Source organism: Brienomyrus brachyistius, unplaced genomic scaffold, assembly GCF_023856365.1.
Source record: "Brienomyrus brachyistius isolate T26 unplaced genomic scaffold, BBRACH_0.4 scaffold243, whole genome shotgun sequence".
Lineage (NCBI taxonomy): Eukaryota > Metazoa > Chordata > Actinopteri > Osteoglossiformes > Mormyridae > Brienomyrus > Brienomyrus brachyistius.
In genome coordinates, this window is record NW_026042518.1 from 95457 (window position 1) to 111496 (window position 16040).

A 16040-nucleotide genomic window follows, 5' to 3' on the forward strand; every position below is an offset into this window, starting at 1 on the left:
ATTGTACAGTACAGTAAGTTTCTTTTTATAGAATGAAATAGCATACAGGGGGCGGCATGGTGGTGCAGTGGTTAGCACTGTTGCCTCACACCTCTGGGACCCGGGTTCGAGTCTCTGCCTGGGTCACATGGGTGTGGAGTTTGCATGTTCTCCCCGTGTCGTCGTGGGGTTTCCTCCGGGTACTCCGGTTTCCCCCCACAGTCCAAAAACATGCTGAGGCTAATTGGAGTTGCTGAATTGCCCGTAGGTGTGCATGTGTGAGTGAATGGTGTGTGAGTGTGAGCTGTGATGGGCTGGCCCCCCATCCTGGGTTCTTCCCTGCCTCGTGCCCATTGATTCCGGGATAGACTCCGGACCCCCTGTGACCCAGTAGGATAAGCGGTTTGGACAATGGATGGATGGATGGATGCTGAGGCTAACTGGAGTTACTAAATTGCCCGTAGGTATGCATGTATGAGTGAATAGTGTGTGAGTGTGCCCTGTGATGGGCTGGCTCCCCATCCTGGGTTGTTCCCTGCCTCGTGCCCATTGCTTCCGGGATAGGCTCCAGACCCCCCACGACCCAGTAGGATAAGCGGTTTGGACAATGGATGGATGGATGGAAACAGCATACAGATCTTATAAGCACCTGTACTGTGCTATCTGCTCATAGTAGCTGTCCATTGTAGATACATCACTGTATGCATACTGTATTAAGAGCTAGACAAGGGTCATTATATGGCTTGCAGTCCTGCTCATTTTCCTGCACGCGTTACACTAAGTGATGCACCCACTAATGTCCTCTTTTATCCACTTTCGGGCATCTCTTGATCAGTGTATATTATTTACTATGGACCTTGGACATACATGCGATTGAACACACACACACACTTACACTAATTACCTAATCATCCATCTGTGCAAGCAGGTAAACATTTACCATCTATGTAAGTATTGCACATTGCATAGAGAGTGTCCAATCTATATTAAAGGTGACTCAAAAGAAGTCAGACTTCAGTAAAGACTGTAAATTGGCAGCCATAACATAAGCCGTAAATAATTACCAAATGAGTCATCCCCTTTCGGAAACATTTATTGATATTCTTTCATAACACACAGACATGAGTTTTTTTTCAACTGTCAGCATCCTTCTCGATTGTCAGAAGCTCTGCGCTAGAGGGAGGTTTACTGGTCTTATACTCTTCTGGCACCTTGTGTGATTCCTGACTTGGGACATCAGTTTGGCTCCTTCTGTATGTGGTTTACATTGTATTTGTTCTTTAAAGTTGCCCCTTCAGAATTAGACAGTGTAACCAGCTTGCCACATATTGCCTGGATGACATAAGGTCCGGTAAAATCCGGTTCCGTTCTTCCTCCTTTCCGTCCCCGCTTCCTCATGTTGAACAGAAGCGCCTCATCTCCAACATGATAAACTGTGTTTTGGTACCTCTTTTGTATTCGTTTACCACATGCCTGCTTCTGTTTTTCCTGTTACTAGGAGATGTTTTCAGCTGTTGTTGCTTATTGTCTCAACTACTTTATTTTTTTCATCAAAAAACGTGCCGTAGCTTTTCTCATCGGGAAGAATAATTGTGGAAAGCTGAAGTGGAAAAACATTCATAGCAAATTATTATTATTCACAGATCATTATAAAGAGTCATTTTCTAAAAGCATTAAGAACAATGTAATTTGCTGTTTCAAGATATGTTTTTAAATAACTACTTGTCAGTCATAAGAAACTCTTCAACACACATGATCCGATCTTGCCACAAATCATTTTTAATCTCACTTTTGTTGCCAGCAGTTCAGACATTAATGGCTGTGTGTTGAGTTATTTTGAGGGGACATCAAATTTACACCATTATACAAGCTGTACACTGATTACTTTACATTCTATCAGAGTTTCATATCTTTAACGTTGTCCCTTGAAAAGATATAATAAAATATTTACAAAAATGTGTGGGGTGTACTCACTTTTGTGAGATACTGTATATTAAGGGATTGATTGTCAATAATATCAGTAATTCCTGATGTAATGTTAAAAGAATAGAGCCTGTCTCACACAGTTCTAAAACAACCTCAAAAACAGACTTACCATTTTATGTCATCATTCGTTTTCTCATCCAGGCCATTGGTTTGGGGATGATATGCAGCAGTGATCAACGGCAGAACAGGGGCTCTGAACGCAGTATGGATTAAAAAGGAATTAACCATCTCTCTCAATATAAAATTAGGATCATTTATTCTCTACAGAGGCCCCCATAGAATAGTGCATCCATCCCCTCACTCATGTTTAGACAGACGTAAGGCAACAGGCCAATGACATTCAGAACAGCAACAACATCAACAATTGTACAGCTAGTTTTAAAATTTAATAAAAAAGACAAACCAATTAGGTAATATTAATGAAATTATTAAAATGTGCAGATTAATAGTCAGAAATAATTTGCGATTTTAAGAGCGGAAAGGATACATTAAAACTCAATTACATTTATCCCTTAATAATAAAAAAAAGGTTTTTGAATTTTACATCATGATAAATGAGAACTATATGTGATTACTAATTACTGTTGACTAATTTCCTGTCTGGACGTTTCCCTCCTCATTGTTAAAAGTCATTATATGTCTGGGTGCCAGTCAGTGGAAGCACACAGACATGTTGGCCAGCTGTCATATTCATTCAGCACCAGCCCATCAAGTAGAGAATTCAGCACCACGGACAGTGACCTGTGTTACAATGACATCAGGTCATTGGCTCTAAATATTTTTCTAGAAATAACTAAATGGCTCTATTGTAGAAATTTCCAGCCAGAGTCTTGTGGTGCGTTCGTTTTTCTCTCGGAACTTGGAAATTCCAAATTGGGTGACATCACATCCAACAATCTCCCGTTCAAGCTAGCACAACTCGGAACAAACATGGCTGCCTCCATGAATACGCTGCTGTGTTGTTGCTTTATATTTTAGCAGTTATGGAGTAAGATTATTATTTCAGACAAATAAACAAGAAACAGGAACTAGTCAAACCACATTAAAAGCTTTATAAAGTATTTTAGTACATTCATAGCGATATTCTTTTTTCGAGAGGCAAACAAACTACAAACAAACCAAAAACACTAACAAGTCTGGTAAAAATCTGATATTGCATGTTAGGATACTGTTTACGGTCACAATATGGTATTCTCTAAATCGAACACGTGCAATTACATTAATAATTACTAATAATTATAAATAATAATAATAATAAATGGGCGGTATGGTCGTGCACTGGTTAGCACTGTTGCCTCACACCTCTGGGACCCAGGTTCAAATCTCCGCCTGGGTCACATGTGTGTGGAGTTTGCATGTTCTCCCCATGTCGTCGTGGGGTTTCCTCCGGGTACTCCGGTTCCCCCCCACAGTCCAAAAACATGCTGAGGCTAATTGGACTTGCTAAATTGCCCGTAGGAATGCATGTGAGAGTGCATGGTGTGTGTGAGTGTGCCCTGCGATGGGCTGGCCCCCCATCCTGGGTTGTTCCCAGCCTCGTGCCCATTGCTTCTGGGATAGGCTCCGGACCCCCCGTGACCCAGTAGGATAAGCAGTTTGGAAAATGGATGGATGGGATAATAATAAATTTAACAAAATAAACATTTTTAAGGATTTGTAAAATAGAATTAATGTTGAGTGTGTAAGCCGCCATGTTGAAATTACGTCACAGGGGCAACTCGGACAAGAAGATTCTGTCAGACATTAACGTCATAAAAGAGGCGTTTCTAATGGGAAGTGATGTTTTTCGTGACGTTTTTGTCCGAGTTGGAGTGAAATAATCAAACGCAGCATGTGTTCCTATTTGAAGAGAATATTCTATTTTTATTCTAAGGAACTACAGAAAATCAGCTCTGCATGTGATCTCCCCTTTACTGCTCGAGCAGGGCACACGCACATCAACAAGTGTCAAGGCAGCAAGTGCATGCAAACAACTTCTCAGGACGGTTACAGTATAGGACCTTCAGAAAGAGCCAGACTGCGGCGTCATTCAGAGATTCCATTGTCTAAGGCTTGCACTAAAACATTACAGCATATTTAAACAAAGTAGCATGGCACCTGTGTCAGAATCCCTCCCTGCCTTGTTCTGTTCTCTCTTTGTTGTCCCCATTTAGCCAGCACATGTCACTGGCCATCCTGACTCCTCTTTTGATTGTGGGTTTTAAGGATATCAGTGGGTCTGTGTTTTCATAATTGTCCCCCAGGCCACCATGCTGCTCAGCCCTTGATTCCAACTACAGTTGCAATCAGGTGGTTCTCAATCTACTAGGACTGTATAACAGGATTGGCCACCTGTTCTACCTTTACTCGTTCAGCCGCATTCATGAGTCTGGCCTATAGGTTATTCAAATTTTGTCCTGCCAAATTTACCGGACAGGAGGTGGACACTGCAAATGAATGTGTGAATACTCCAATACCTACATCTTTACAAGTTACCTGAAGTGGTTTGGTAAATGATTGTGAGGTTGGAAGTCCTTCTTGATGTCTGTTTGCAGCTCATCCACCAGCAACTGCACGAGTTGTCGCTCCCAGAGGGAATCCCACTCTCGGTCCGCTGGAGGGTCCATCTCACTGTAGCTGGAGTATGTTTCCATCAGTCACTTGGCGTGGGGCTCACAGAATTTACCAGGCTCCTGTTTAATCTGACGCACCTTAGTCCAGTCCATGCATCTGGGGAACTTCTCTGAAAATCTCTGGCAGATTCTTTGCAGCTATACTTGATATTGGGTACTTGCCGCAACTAAGTAATGGGTTGTTGAATCAAAGTCCCGTTCCATGTCAAAAATAACCCCATTTTAGGGTTTTGTTAAACAACTGGTCTAATTTGGATGCAGAGGTTCTGCACGGAAGGCCCAGTCTCTGAAGGGCTGTGGCATAGCGAGGCCTGTTCTGCCTGGAATCCGGCAGGTCACTGGCAACATCCCCCAACTCCTTCATCTATAAGGTCGGGAAACCAGAACGTTTACTCCCCCTTATGGATAAGGACATACCAACGTTGGGGCAACTCCTGCTGCCTGAGTCTTCAACCAAGTCCAAAACAAAAGTATACAATGTTAGGAAGGGTAATTCAATGGTATGAGACTGAAACTAGAAACTGTAAATCGGATGGAGTTAAATAGCAATACTGTGGAAGAGGCATGGGAATTTTTTAAAAGCACATTGTTGCAAGTGCAAAAGAACTTCATACCCGTTTCCAGAAAAACTAAATCTAGGAAACTGCAACCAAGCTGGTGTCATGACCTGCTTGTACGATCCTCGTGTGTGCCACGCCCCCTCATTAACCATGTGTGCTGCCCCGATTGTAACCAGCTGTTTTCTGTCAGTTTGAGTAGTCCTGTGTATTTAGTCCACATTCAAGTCTGTTTCCCCAGTCCTGTCATTGAAATCTCTCGCTGTTGGTACCTGTTTTCATCAATAAACCCTCATTCCCGACTCTCCGTTTCCCGGATCCTTGATTCCTCGCTTCCTGCCTGTTCGTCCAGCACGCGATGTCACAGGTGGTTTACTACGAAAATTAAGAATAAAGTCAGGAGCAAAAGGGCTTTCTTCCACAAATGGAAATTAACTAATGATTTCAAAATAAAGCAGGAGTATCTAAGTCTACAGGTTTAGTTAATAACAGTTATAAGGATGACGTTAAAAGTTTCTTCCAATATTTTAACTCCGAAAGAGCTCTAAAAGCTGAAAATCACTCATTTGCAGGATAGTAAGGGCCTTATAATTGAAAATGAAATTGATATAAATGAGTTTAATGATTATTTTACAATGGCTGTTCACAGTAGAATAGCTTACCACCATTTAGTACAAATACAACGATGTCTATGACCAATATATGTATAACTGAGGCTGATGTGGTACAAAGCCTAGCTAAGCTCAAAATAAATAAATCGCAAGGCCCTGATGGCATCTTATCTATAGTTTTAAAAGAGATGAGGGGTATTATTAGCCAACCTTTAACTTTACTATTCCAGAAATCATTATCTGCTGGTGTGGTATCTTCTGATTGATGTTAGATCATGTCTCATGTCCAGAGAGGCTACAACAGGATCTGGATTTAATTAGCGACTGGGCTCATACGTGGCAGATGAAATTTAACATAGATAAATATAAGGTAATCCATGCAGGGAGCAGAAATATAGTAAATATAGTAAAGTACAGATATTTTATGGGTTCCACTGAAATAAAGGTAGCTGATTACGAGAAAGATCTCGGTGTGTATGTTGATACTTCCATGTCCCACTCTTGCCAGTGTGGGGAAGCATTAAAAAAAGGCAAAAGGATGTTGGATTAAACTCCACACACCTAGAGATGTAAGTCAAGAGAAGTGATGCTACGATTATATAATTCCTTGGTAAGATCCCACCTAGAATACTGTGTGCAGGTTTGGTCACCATACCTTCAGAAGGACATTGCTGCCTTGGAAAAGGTGCAACGTAGGATGACTAGAATGATTCCTGCACTTAGAGGAATGTCTTATGAGGAGAGGTTCGCTGAGCTGAATCTGTTTAGCCTCAAGCAAAGGAGACTATGGGGGGACATGATCCAGGTATATAAGATTCTAACAGGTCGGGATGCTGTTCAGCCAAATGACCATTTCAATATTAATTTAAAATACTAGAACTCGTGGCCATAGTGGAAATTAGCTGGAGAACATTTAAAAATGAATCTGAGGAAGCACTTCAATTCAATTCAATTTTATTTATATAGCGCTTTTAACGACATGCATTGTCACAAAGCACTTTACATTTAACCGGCCAGAACCCCACCAAGCAAGCCTGAGGCGACAGTGGCAAGGAAACTCCCTCTAGCAGGAAGAAACCTTGAGTGGAACCTAGACTCAGAAGGGGACCCCATCCTCCTCTGGGCGACCAAGGAGCATGAAACTGCATTTACATTGACATTCATTAGAGTTCATATAGTTATAAAGTCCCAGTTGGTTTCATGTAGTTATATCCAGGAGTCCAGGTGCGGGTTCACACGGTGTAGTCGGCTCGGTATCAGCTCGAAAAAGAGAAGATGGAGAAGAGTTATTGCCCTACACCTAACCGGCAGGACTAAAGCAACTATGACAGCCTGCCTAAAAGAGTGACCTGGAAGGAAGCACAGGCATGAGGGTTTACAGAGGTTTTGGCGTCAAGCCACCTCCCATCCACAGCTTAAGTGATCGGCGAGAGTGGCAGGACGACAGCACCAATCCCCCCTTTCCCCTTCAATCTCAAATAACTATGAACCTCCAGATTTCCCATTCACCTTAGAAAAGAAGATTTAACTATCCAAAAGACTGGCGAAAGAGGTACATCTTAAGCCTTGACTTAAAAGCAGAGATTGTGTCTGAGTTCCGAACACTAATAGGAAGTTTATTCCATAGCTGTGGTGCTTTATGAGCAAATGCTCTTCCCCCAAAGGTAATGTTCTTTATTCTGGGTACGGATAGAATACCTCCATCTCGTCATCTAAGTGTATGATTCGGAACGCAAATGAGGTCACTCACATACTGCGGTGCAAGACCATTTACAGCTTTATAGGTTAAGAGCAGTGTTTTGTAGTCAACACGAAATCTAACTGGCAGCCAGTGCAGTGAAGATAAAATTGGGGTAATATGATTATATGTTTTAGTTTAACTATTGCTAGTAGCGGTTCAATCAATGCTGGGAGCATCGCTGAATAATTTTGATGGAACAGGGTCTAGCATACAAGTAGATGAATTTGAAGATAAAATTAAGTACATCAGTTCTGACTGGTTAACCAATATTCAATATTCAAAATGTTCTGTTTAATTGAGCATATTTTTGGTCAAAAAGTTTCATAAAGTCGTCACTGGAAAATAACCAGTGGTCTGGTTATTAGTCAGCTTGGACACCATAGTAAATAGGAATCTAGGATTATTTTTGTTTATTTCAATTAGTTCTGATAGATACTAGATGATTTGGCGGCACTAAGAGCCTTTTTGTAGCTACCCATAGCCTCTTTCCATGCTAGTTCGAACACCACTAGTTTAGTATGATGCCACTTACATTCTGTAAGGACATAAAACTTATAGGTCCTGCAGGCCCCAACTCTGATCAGCCTGCATCAGTCTATTTCAGAGCTCCGCTGGCCCAGGCAAGACTGGACTCAACTCGTCAAACCACCCCTTTTAAGGAAGGCAAAGGCCTGCCGGCTCCTGAGAGACTGGATAGGAATAACTGGAGCAGCACAGAAAAAGCAAGACCTTTCACCCCCGGAGTGACCAGAGTTCCACAATCAATCCACAGCAACAACAGCTGTCAGCCTCCAGACACAGACACCTTTTCCACTATAAACAGGATAACTCAGCACACATAGATGTTAGGGACAAATACACGCATGTTTGGTCTCGTTTGAATAGGCATGAGACGAGGAGTATTATACTCTCAGATTTAAGGCAGTATAGCTTTTCCTAAGAGAAATACAGAAACTTCGGCTCAACCCACCAAACTGAGAGAGATTCTCTCATGGTAGAACAAGGGAATTACAACCACCCCCTAAAGTGATCTGATTGGCTGGGGACTTGAGAACCAAGGTCAGCAATGCCCCTAAAATTAACCATTGACCGAAATTAGTCAGTCTTCAGAAACATGCCATCACCTGGTCTGGATACTTAAGGAAGGGCTTCAGAAGTAGTCGGGGAGTCACTCTGTAATCAGAGCTCCCGCAGAGAACTGGGTGAAAGTCTATCTGTAGTCAGATACTTTCCACAGAACTTTGTTCACTCTCAGCTGAGGAATGTGAATACATGATATGAAGACAACTGGATCACAACTGGATCACGGGGGAATCATAAGCAGGGAAGAACACACAGGCAAACAGCAGCAGCAACATTAAAGGCAGGACTGAGAAGCACATTTATACAAGGCTAAGCAGGGAGCAAACTAGAGGCACCTGAAATGAGTAACACAAGGGCAGGAAGGAGAGGTAAAACAAACGCGGAACAGGCATGGCACGTTATACCACACTAGGGAGGAAACGGGAGGTTCAGGAGGGCAGGGTGTGGCAGGGATCCGTTTCAAAATTTAATTTTGGCTTGTACAAACCTTGGTAAAAGCTGCAAAAGATCGATCAACCACTTTCTGAGCTATTGTCTTAACAAACAAAGCATCTGTTGGGGTGGCGGTGTCTGGGGAATACCATGTGTAATACACCTTGTGAAGATTTATATGTAAAACAAAATATTTTTTGATTCTATCACACATATAGAAATTATCCATCCATCCATTTTCCAAACCGCTTATCCTATTGGGTCGCGGGGGGTCCGGAGCCTATCCCAGAATCAATGGGCACGAGGCAGGGAACAACCCAGGATGGGGGGCCAGCCCATCGCAGGGCACACTCACACACCATCCACTCACACACACACACCTACGGGCAATTCAGCAACTCCAATTAGCCCCAGCATGTTTTTGGACTGTGGGGGGAAACCGGAGTACCCAGAGGAAACCCCACAACGACATGGGGAGAACATGCAAACTCCACACACATGTGACCCAGGCGGAGACACGAACCCGGGTCCCAGAGGTGTGAGGCGACAGTGCTAACCACTGCACCACCATGCCGCCCCTTATAGAAATTATTCTAGGTTTAAATAGTAATTTAGCTGAGTAACTAGGCTGAAATTCTAGATAGTTGCAATTTTAAGAATTATTACTATTATTCACAGCTTTTAAGCATGCAGTTGGATGACGGATGGATGGATATTCAGCCACCAGAAATGCCAATTGTTGTTAAGAGGATCAAAGTCTGCAAAGTAGTATGCAGGGTTTAAGGCCAGAACACAGCATACTCTCCGACAGAAAGCATAAAGTTCACTGGGGGAATTTCTGTGGCCACTGCCTGAACAGCATGTGTGGAGAATGTTTATGAGGGTCGAGCCATGCAGAGCTGCTGGCCCTGGCATGTAATGATGAATCACAAATCAGTTAAAAATCGGTGCAAATGCATGAAGATTTAAACCGGCTGATGTGGAAAATGAATCACTATTGTAGGAGTACTTCACAGTACTTTAACAGAAAAACTGGTGTAATATTACATTTGATTTCACAATGTGAGTTTGACGTCAGATGTCACTGCGTATCACGTCGACATCGTACGTCAGTTTTTGGTTTTGAGCGAACGCGAGATGATGAATGAATTTGAAACTGAGGACGGCACAGTGGTTAGTGCTGGCTTCGGTCCAGGGCCCTTTCTGTGTGGAGTTCGCATGCTCTCCCCGTTTTCGCCGGGGACTCCAGGTTCCTCCCACGGTCCAAAAGCATGCAGGATAGGTTGACTGGTGAGTCTAAATTGGCCCTGTAGTTGTGTGAGTGTGTGCGACCTGCGGTGTGTAGGTGACTGCCTGGGCTTGGTTCCTGTCTGCGCCCCTTGTTCCCGGGATAGGCTCCGGTCTCCCCCGCGATCTCAGTTGGGATTAAGTGGTTTCAGAAAATGGATGGATGGACGCACCGCCCGATCTTCAATTGGCGGTGTGGCAGCATATTAGCTTTCCGGTAATCACAAACGAGGAGGAAACAGCGAGAAAAGCACAGACAAGACATAAACTGCATGCAAACATTGTAATAGACTGATAACATACACAAACAGGTCCACTGGCACCACCGTGAGCTGAGTGAAGATTATTAAAAGGGCAAAGCACGCTAAAAAGCTGCACATGCAAACCTTAGCTTATTTATTTGATTTATTTTTTTTTATTTACTTATTTTGATTTGGGATTTTTTTCAACAGTATTTTATTCAAATTCAGTTGCACTGTTCACAACAGTGTCAACAGTTCAGAAAGATAAATATAAGAATATTTTTGAATATATTTGTCTGCAGCTCATTCTGCAAAAAATGAGAAAATTGTATCGTGAACTCAGAATCGTGAATCGTATCAAATGGTGAGTTGAATGTATCGTTACATCCCTAGTTCTTACAGTAGTACTATGGTATGGTGGAGCCACATGACAGGAAGGCAGTACATTGCGAAGTCTGTTAAGAACATCATTCGCACTGAACTGCCCTCCATTGACCAGCTGTACTTTAACTGCCACAGTAACAAGGTTCAGTCTATAATCCAGGACTCTGACCACCATCCACAAACACTGACTAGCAGATTCATGAACAGCTTCATTCGCCAAACAATTCAAACCTGCAGCTTTTGCATCCCCTGTAACAGTCATTTCCACGGCAGCTGCACTGTACAGCTGTTACTGCACTTTATCCACCACTGACCACGTATCATCCAGTTTTGTCCTGCTTTGTATCGCACTGTTTCTGCACCATGTTGTCTTGTACTCCCTTGTGTTGTTATGCACCATCTGTGTTGTTCTGAGCAGTGCCATGATGCAATATTACAAAAAGATCTTGAGGAAATGCAGAGTTCTGGAGGAGATTCTCACAGATCATGGCATGTGTTTATACTGAAGAAACTGTACAAATTGCTAGACATAAAACACAGGACTGGCAACTGTGGTACGTTTTAACACCTTGATAAAAAACTTAAAATCCATAGTAAGTAGGACAACCTCATAGAACCTTTACTAGTCATTGTTCAGAAGATTAACACGGATTAAAAACCATTACTATGAAAGCACGCTAATCAGTTAAGTTGATTATGTGGAGAGAGAGAAAAAAAACTGTCTTTGAAAAAGATCAACCATAGAACGAAGCTGCAGCATTGACACCCCCTAGTGGTGATTTGAAGATAGTTCTGTCTGTAGCAGCTAAGCAGTAGATTTGGCGTCAGGTGCCATGACAAACTCAGTGCTGCTCGGTTTGAACGGCAGAAGCACAAAAATAAAGGGGGCATCTACTGCACGCCCCCCACCCTTGAAAATGGTACAAATTATCATGCAACAGTTTTCTTAAGTAAGTCTTTTTGGGCGTCTGCAGAAACCTCCACGATGCGATTGCCCTGATTAAGAAGTGCGCAGCGGATACAATTTGGGATGCATCGTTCATCCGATTTATTAATATATAATTATTAGTATGTCTATATTATTTTAGAAACGTTACTTGACGAATATTTTTCATTGAGATTGATTCCCCGTTTAAAATTTTGGTGACACTTCATATTTTTTAAGAGAGACAGACAATTTGACGCATGCAATTTGCAGAAATATGTTGTGCCGCTATAAAGTACACAGGCAGCATGACAAACATAAGTACTCACTGAAGCCACGACATACGCCCGGCTGGCCCCAGCGGTACCCCTAAGAAGAAGGCTTTTTTCACAACCCACGACCATCACGAGGGCAAAAAAAACTGAATAGCCTAGAATTTAGTTAATTACAAGGCACATATTTATTGGAGCAAGAGCTCTAACATAAAACTACCTTGTAATTATAAAGTATTATGGCTGTGAACAATGTACAAACAGGCACAGAAAGTAAAATACTCCAAAAATGCAAAGAACCTAAATATTTTTGTTTCCACCGATTCACTCTTGATGTGTTAGGAGTCACAGTTCAGTAGCCTATTCTTCAGTATCTGCATTTAAGACCACCAACTGCTCTTTCTCCTCCTTCGCTCGTCGGCTCAGAGTATTGGACTTGGTAAGTAATGTTGCCCTTTTGGTTCCAGCAGCACTCTCTGCTTCCTCTGCCATGTGCTCAGCATCCTTTTGTAAACTCTCACATACACTTTCCAGTGAGACTCTCTTCCTCTTGAGTTCCTCAAGTTTTCTTTTTTGCTTTTCGCTCATCTTTCACCTTTGGTCAGAGGCGCTTTGGTTGCTCCCCCACACACTCTGACATGGTCGCATATAAGCCTCTGTGCAACAACTGTTTCCTCTGATAAGTTGCAGGTCTCCACCTCTATTCGTTCCACTTCGGCTTGCCCATAGGACAGCAGCAGCAAGTTCTTGCAGAACATCCAGAGGTCAGGATAAGGCCCACTAACTTTTTGATGTAAAAAGACATCAACTTTGGATGGTGCTGAAGGAATGAAGGATATAAAATCCAAGCCTTTTGCCTCATTGTGCAGGTGATTATCAGACTGCTGGGATATTGCATCACCTGTAATTACATTAATTACAGTAGATTAGATGCAGATCAACAATGTCAATACACAGAATCACATGTAGAATAGGAAAGTGATTTATAACCCAATTTTCCTATGATACCATAAATGTGCAATCATTTTAATTTAATCTTGAGATATCTCTAGGCTCATCAAAGAAAATATAACTGGGCTGATGCTTCTTTTCAAACACCAAGAGTCGGTCTTCTAAATACTGCTAAAATCTACGTGTTAACACTATTCAGTTCAGGGACGGATTATGGGTTGTGTGGGCCCCTGGGTAAAACGTTCGCGAGGCCCCCCCCCACCACCACCACCTGCACCACCACCACAACCACCACAAGTCAAGGGCCCTTGGCAGCCAAACACCCTCCCTATAGGGTCAGGGGACCTTGTAGGCAGAGGATCAAAGAATGTAGGCCCTCTAAAATAGACAAACGAAAATACATTGCTGATAAGCGTTGCAAATTGTTTTGGGCTTGGGGCCCACGGGCCCCCTGCACCCCAAGGGCCCCTGGGCAGCGGCCCCGCTAACCCGGTTTGTAATCCGTCCCTGATTCAGTTAGATGTGAAAAAAGAAAAGCATAATTTAAAAATAATATTCTGAACTATCCTATTCTTATCCTATGATTTACCAGCAGATATCCTGCCTGCCAACCGATTCTCCTGCGCAAACTTCTGCATGAGATTTCTCCTTTTCTGCTGGCAGTTATCTGGCTGGTGTGCATTTTGTTTGGGTCCAAGCACGTCATCTCATGTACAATCGAGTACTTCAGAGGGCATTTATCCAAGGCCTTTTTGCACATTTTTGAGAGCACAATCTGGCAATTTTTTTTAATCTGAAGGACACCAAGGTCACTTCCACTGCCTTTGGCTCCTGACTGTCTCTGACAAAAAGATGGTTTGTCAAATTTCCAGAATCTTTCTGCACACTCAGCCCAAGGTTAACACTACCTCAGCTGTACATATCAAACCAGCTCAAACTCCATGTTATTCACATATTTTTTACTTCACAATTGTTTGATACATTTGTATGTAAAGATACCAGTGAATTCACAGAAGTCCCACCTTGATGACAGCCATTCCTATATCCACCTCCTTTGGACTGAGCCAGAGTTTTTGCCTGTACAACAGCTGTACATGTTGCTACACAACACTTAAACATTCTATTTCCTCAATGAACTATTTTTTTTGCAGCAAAAGCCATGAAGCAGCAATAAAATCTTTAAAATATGCTTACCAATAAATATGGTTCTCCCATTTAAACACATGTAAAGATAAACCATGGATATTTAAAAATCATGGGTTCGTTAATGAGTTTAAATGTTATTGAATGGCTTACCTTAAACTTCTCCAGTAAGTCTTCAGCGGTGGAGTGGCTCATGTACTGTGATCCCAGAACCAGGACTGCACTCGAGAGCCATTCTCATAATTCACCCAATACCTGACATGCACATCCAGTTGTTTTCTTTTGATGGTCCTGTTCATACTTACGTCAAACATGACAACGAAGCTCCCTTTTAATATATGGAGCGAGTCCAAATCGCGCAAGAAAAGCGGTTTTATCTTTACCACAAGTGACCCTGCGAGTCAGGGAACATCACCCTGGAGACGGTGTGAATGTCATCATTGGACGTATAGGAGTGATGTCGGCAAACCGTTTGCAAAGCCCATAGCACTTCTGCTTTCAGTGTGGGTTGAGGAGGATGTACTGAAGGCATTATTTGTCATGGGATCCGGAGACACTGCCAAAACGGGTGTAGGCCTATCTTTAGAGGTTGTACTTATCTCCACTGAATAAACATAAATCTGGGCTTATTCTATACTGAACAAAAATATAAACGCAACACTCTTGTTTCTGCTCCCATTTTTCATGAGATGGACTTAAAGACCTACAATTCATTCCAGATACACAATATTACCATTTCTCTCAAACATTTCTCACAAATCAGTCTAAATGTGTGATAGTGAGCACTTCTGCTTTGCTGAGATAATCCATCCCACCTCACAGGTGTGCCACATCAAGATGCTGATCTGACATCATGGGTAGTGCACAGGTGTACCTTATACTGCCCACAATAAAAGGCCACCCTGGAATGTGCAGTTTTTTGCTTTATTGGGGGTCTGGGGACTCAGAACCGGTCAGTATCTGGTGTGACCACCATTTGCCTCATGCAATGCAACACATCTTCTTCGCATAGAGTTTATCAGATTGTCAATTGTGGCCTGTGGAATGTTGGTCCACTCCTCTTCAATGGCTGTGCGAAGTTGTTGGATATTAGTGGGAACTGGTACACGCTGTCGTATACGCCGGTCAAGCACATCCCAAACAAGAGCAGCTGACCTGAGAAATAAGAAATAAGCTAAGCTGGAAACCTGGACCCTCCGACCAAGAATGCGTGAAGTACCCTCAGAAGGTCTACTAGAAGATGTACGTAGAAGACTACTACAGATCAGCTGATCTACACCACAGCAACAGTGATCCTTGAGCTGGAGCCGGACCGTCTTTGAAGACTCCGTAAATCTCCGTATAATAATATATATCTACGGGAACGAGAAAGGAGAAAGCAGAGAACAAGAACAAGATTTGTAAATGTAAGATTTGAAGGACCCCCGGCATGAAAAATAGAATAGTTCTCGTCATTAGTGAACATGTGTCTCGTCATTGTGTATCATGGACAGTAAGAGGGGGATCAATAGAGTGTTGTTATTATAACGTCTAAAAAGTCTGTCGATAAATCAATAAGAAAATAAATGAAGTCGTTTTCGCGAACACGCGAACAGGGGCCGGACCGACTGTAGGGGGCGTGGCCAGAGACAGCCATAGCTGTCAAGTCTCCCGTTTTGGCCGGGAAACTACCGTATTTTACTTCTCTTTCCCGCCGTCCTCCCGTATTAGTATTTTCCCGTAAATCTCCCTTATATTATATAGTTGCTGGATAGTGTAGTGGTAAGATTGCCGCCCTTCACTCGGGAGACCGGGGTTCGAATCCCGGTTGTGGCCAAAAATATATTTTATATATT